This window comes from Tupaia chinensis, unplaced genomic scaffold (genome assembly GCF_000334495.1).
Source record: "Tupaia chinensis unplaced genomic scaffold, TupChi_1.0 Scaffold138812_1, whole genome shotgun sequence".
Lineage (NCBI taxonomy): Eukaryota > Metazoa > Chordata > Mammalia > Scandentia > Tupaiidae > Tupaia > Tupaia belangeri.
Genome location: NW_006198705.1, coordinates 1,621,358 through 1,626,929, shown reverse-complemented (window position 1 = coordinate 1,626,929; position 5,572 = coordinate 1,621,358). Strand labels below are relative to the sequence as shown.

The 5,572-nt window shown below is 44.8% G+C and overlaps 1 pseudogene; it reads right to left on the bottom strand.

Moving 5' to 3' along the window:
• Positions 1-118, bottom strand: LOC114004591 (uncharacterized; annotated as a pseudogene).
• Positions 119-5,572: the final 5,454 nt, after the last annotated feature.

Below are 5,572 nucleotides of genomic sequence, written 5' to 3'. Positions count from 1 at the left end.
CCGAGTTTCCCGCATTTCGGGAAATCGCAGAGGTCAGCACACCCGCAGTGCAATGGGTTAGCCTCGCCCTGGGAAAACCACCTTCGTGATCATGGTGTTTCCCCTGCCAGGTAAGTATCTTATAGTGTTCTTATATCACTTGGCACACACACTCACGCAGTCGTTCAGAAGCCTCCTCACCTGGACTATGACTTTTGATGCCGTGTGACCTTGTACGTCAGTTTCCTCATCTGTAAGATGGGAACAACAACTGTGTCTTCTTCTTCAAAGGGTTGTCGTGAAGGTGAAAAGAGTTAGTGCAAATAAAACTCTTAGAGCTGGGTAGGGGCCAGCAGGTGGCATGGTGTTTAAAGCGCTGGACTCCCACATGGCTGACCGTGGTTTGAGCCCCACTTTCTGTCTCTGTCTCTTTCTGGTGAGTGCTCATGCCCTCTAGCAAATTAAAAATGATGGTAATAATGGTAAATAAAGTAAAAAAAAAATTCTTAAGAAAAAATGAAAAACTCTTAGAGCTGGGTCTGTTACATAAGTACTCAGTAAATTTAGCAAAACCTTCCAGATAGCTGAGTATGTGGCTATCTCCTGCCTCTCACTCAGCCTATAACTTTCATATATTTACAAGTCTTTAGTATTTTAATTCCATAGTCAGGCATCCAGATTTTCTGTTACACTTCCCTTTTCCTATAGCACTTTAATTGAATAATTTACTTTTTAATTAATTTCTTATTATTCTTCAACTTGACCAGAGAGAGCCAGAGAGAGGGAGAAAATAAGAAAGCACGTTGCCATGTCTGGGACCTGAACCATAGTCAGCCATGTGGGAGTCCAGTGCCTTAACGACCATACCACCTGCCGGCCCTTTTCTATAGCACTTTTACCCGAGGGCAAGGAGGTTGAGATGTGCAGGAAATGTCGCAACAGAAAACCCTTAACCGTGATCACAGATCACCATCTACACTTGTAACAGTCTTCAAATACTTGGCTGCATTTGCTTTCAGGAAAAGCTTCCCCCTGAGCAAGCACACAGTCTGTGTGTAGCAGGAGGGGACACACAGAGGCCTCACCCTCCTCGGGCATGGTAAATATCCAGCTTTTCAGATGAGATCACCTCTGTCTGACCCAGGAACCCAGTGCTTGGTCAAAAAAAAAATCTTCAAATGAAGCCAGATGGTGTGCTTTCTTTTGAGATGGGAGGACATGTGTTCCCTTTTTGTGAGAAAAAGGGAGCTCGGGACTGCATGTTTTGATTGCACGGGGCTCCCCCCTTTTTTAACTCCAAGTGTTTGTGGAACAGGGAAATGAGCTCTGACTCCAATGATAAAACTGATATGATTCATGTGTCTGTCAGGAGGAAAGAAACAGGAAGCAGAGGGCTGGCTGCTCCGGCTGTGACATCAACTCTTTGGCATGTGGTCTTGGTCCTGGAAAAATGCAGTTAGCACTGCCTTGAGGATTTAGACGCGAAGAAGACAGAAGCTGCTTGGTTGCTTGGCCCATTCTGGAACACAATGACCTTAATCTTGGAAGTCTTAGGAGAGCGAGGGAAGGGTGCAGCATCGGTATGTAGACTGTTGCCAAGAACGCTAGGAGAAGTGAAAGAAGAAACAAAACCCTTCAGTTCAACGCCAGTGGAAAAACATCTCTTAAAAACAAACACGGAGCAACACAATGTGCTTTTATTGTGCCTGGGTTTTTAAAAACGGGTTTTGGAAAATAGTTTCTTGATGTGTATAAAGTCCCTCCTGAATAAAGGGCAATTGGAAGTTTGGCCTCATGGCCTAGGAACCAGGAGCTTTGCAGATGTGTTTCTTAGTGGGGTGAGGGGAAGATAGGAAGGTGGGGAGAGGAAGGGAGGGTTGTCCGTGAAGGAGGAGAAGGAGGAGGAAAGCAATGGCGATGCTGAGCTTCACTCCATGGCCAGGAGGAGGTGGTGTTTGTATGGCCATTTTGCAGAAGAGAAACAAGGCTTAGAAGGGCTCATGCTGGGGCAGCAGGTGGTGTGGAGGTGATGGCTCTGAATCCTGCATGGAGAACTCTGTGGCTTGAGTTTCAGACCTGGTGGCTTAAAACACTCAGGGCATGGGAACCAGCAGTTAGCGTAATGGCTATGTCGCTGGACTCCCACGTAGTCGACCGCGGTTCGTGTACCGGACCCGGTGGCTTAAAACTCACGCCGGGCGCGTGTGCGTGCGTGCCCAAGATCCCGAGAGGAGAATGGAGGAGAAGGGATTGCGGCGTGACCATCCCCCCTGGGAGGGGATTTCTTGCTTTCTGTCTCTATGTCTCTCTCTGTCTGTCTGGCGAGCGCATGCGCCCTACAGTGAAAATCTCTCTCAAAAAAAAAAAAAAAAAAAACCACTCAGGGCATGTATGTGTACGTGCCCAAAATCCTGAGAGGAGAATGAAGGAAAAGTCATTGTGGCATGGACTATTTCTCATTTTCCCCCTCTTTGTGTCTCACTCTAGCAAGTGTACTCTAACTGTGGCAAAAAAAAAAAAAAAAAAAAAATCTTAAAAAAAAAATAAATAGAAGAGTTCATGTCCAGCTCAAAGTCAGAGAGCTGGTAAACACTGAAGTCAGAGGTTAAGCCCAGGCACTAGGGGGTCCTTGAGATCTCATCATGTCATTTGAGAGAAGTGCAGGAATCTTGCTCTCTTCTTTCCTAATATGGGGCCATTCAATAGCGCAGCATTAAAAACAACAGAAAGGACAATGGCAAAGATTCTCAGGCCAAGGATGTCATCAAAGAGTCCCTTCAATGCAAGAAACAAATAAAAAATTTGGCTCAAAAAATTGAAACCAGGGACCAGCAGTTAGCGTAATGGATATGTCGCTGGACTCCCACGTAGTTGACTGCGGTTCGCGTTCTGGACCCGGTGGCTTAAAACTCATGCTGGGCGCATGTGCTTGCATGCCCAAGATCCTGAGAGGAGAATGGAGGAGAAGGGATTGTGGTGTGGCCATCCCCCCTGGGGGGTGATTTCTCACTTTCTGTCTCTCTGTCTGTCTCTGTCTGTCGGGCGAGCGCATGTGTCCTATAGCAAAAACCTCTCCAAAAAAAAAACTGAAACCAAAGCCAACAAAACCCCCAAATCACAAAGCCCTAAATAAACCTGGACAGGGGGCTACTTGGTAACACCCAGGTGGGCTCTAAAGTTTGCTCTGCCAACTACAACCCAAGGGCCAGTCCACCCACTGCCTGCTCAAATAAATGCTGAACTGTTGGAACCCAGCCACCTCCTCCAGAGACCAAAGCCTAAGGCTGCTTTCCTGCTACAACTGCGGAGCTGAGTCGTTGCAACACAGACCTCATGGCCCACAAACGTCAAAATATGTATTATCTGACCCTTTACAGAAAAAGTTGACTGGCCCTTTTGACCTAATGCAAAAGAACTGTCAGGAGAGGTCCCAGTGCCAGCTGTGCAGAACTGCAAGAACCTCCTACCCTCTCACCGTGCAGCTGCCTCAGGGTCTCCCCTCATCGTCAGAATAGGATGGTTGACTGACAGCAGTAGAGAGGGCAGTCTGACTAAATAATGCATCGCCTGGCTGCCTCTATTCTCAGGTTTCGTGTAGCCTCTGCTTGGTCCTGCAGCTGGGCTAGCTTTTGATGGATCCTTCAGCCACACTGACCTCTAATTCTGTCATCTAGAACCTTTGTGAGTGCAGGACAAGGCCAACTTATTTTTGCATGGCTACTGCAATAGATATGAATTTAATTAATAAGCAGTACACCACCTCTGGATTCCATTTTCTAAATGATTAAGTAAGCGAGTCATTCAACCCCATGTGAGACTACACAGAGCCCCAACGCAGCATGGTTGGACCCAGAAATGACAGTTTCTGGGCAGCTACAAATTTGGCTCCATTTCAAGCCAATATTTTCTTAAAATTTATTCTACATTTTGTAAAGAGTATTTCTTCACAGAGAGAGAGAAAGAAGCATGCACCCCCAATTGGATCTTCACACTGCAAGCCACTCCTAGACTCAGCCATCCAGGATCACAGGCTACAGTACACCCCAGAGAGTACAGGTTCAGGGTATGAACCTTCCCATGTAGCTTCAGCCTCGCAGAGTATTGCGTCACTGTCACACCACTGACCTGCCAATTCCACATTGATTTTGTGGGTAGAAACAGATTTTCTTTTATTAAAACTTGTATACTTCTTTCTTTCCATCAGGCGTCATCAAATGGGTTGACTATAACAGATTTTAACATATTTGGAATTGCCTTTGCCTTTCACCGTTTTCCCCACTGCTTGTTACTGAATCACAATTAGTCATTCATACATACAGAGAATAAAATCTTATTGAAAGCAGATTCTGAAATTATTGATTACTTGTCCTGTTTCTCATTACCTCCCCAAATTTTCCATTTTTTTTTCCTGGAGTTTTCATTATCTCTTGGTTTTCTTTGGCAATTTTCAGAATACAACAATTTCTTGGAGATTACCATTATATATATATATACACACACACACATATATTTATGTATTAAAGAGAGAGAGGTTTACCATTATATATATATATATATACACACACACACACACACACACACACATATATATTTATGTATTAAAGAGAGAGAGGTTTTTGCTATACAACGTGTGCACTCATTGGACAGACAGAGAGAAAGGAAATGAGAAATCACCTCCTCCTCCCAGGGGAGGTTGCCATGCCACAATCCCTTCTCCTCTATTTTCCTCTTGAGATTTTGGGCATGCTTGCATATGTGCCTGGCATGAGTTTCAAGCCACCAAGTCCGGAACTCAAACCACGATCTGCCATGTGGGAGTCCAGTGCCTTAACCACTATACCATCTACTGGCCCCTCAGATACACATTAAAGAGTTTACAATGTATGCAATGAGGGGCTGGTGGGTGGTATGGTGGTTTAGGTGCTGAACTCCCACATGGTCAACCACTGTTCAAGTCCCAGAACTGGCAGCTTGCTTTCTCAGTTTCTCTCTCTGTCTCTCTCTGATGAGCAGATTAAAAATAACAATAAATAAAATCAAATAAGTAGTTCTTTTAAAAAAAATGTATGCAAGGAAATAAGCCACTTCAAGTCAGGCAGTGGCCCAGTGGTGACACAACTGGGTTTAGATGTGAAAGGTCCTAGTAGACAATCCCAGAACTTCTGTGCACGCCCATGACCCAGGTGAGACGAAGCTGGATGTGGAGACCCTATTGTGGGTGCCTTGCTTGCTCTCTCTTTTCCTCTATCTTTCATGAAGAACCATATCAATTTATTTTTTTAAAGATAAAGCAAAACCAATGGACAACATGTGGCATATGGTTAAGGCTCTGAACTCATGTGGCCTAATGCGATTTATGTTCTGGACCTGGCGGCTTGAAACTCATGCCAGGCACATGTGCATGTGTGCCCAAAATCCTGAGAGAATGGAGGAGAAGGGATTGAGTGTGGCCATCCTCCCTGGGGAGTGATTTCTCACTTTCTGTGTCTGTGTCTCTCCAACAAGCATACACACCGTATAGCAAAAGTCTCTCTCTCTCTCTCAAAAAAAAAAAAAAAAAAAAGGCAAAAAAAAAAACAAAAAAAAAAAAAAC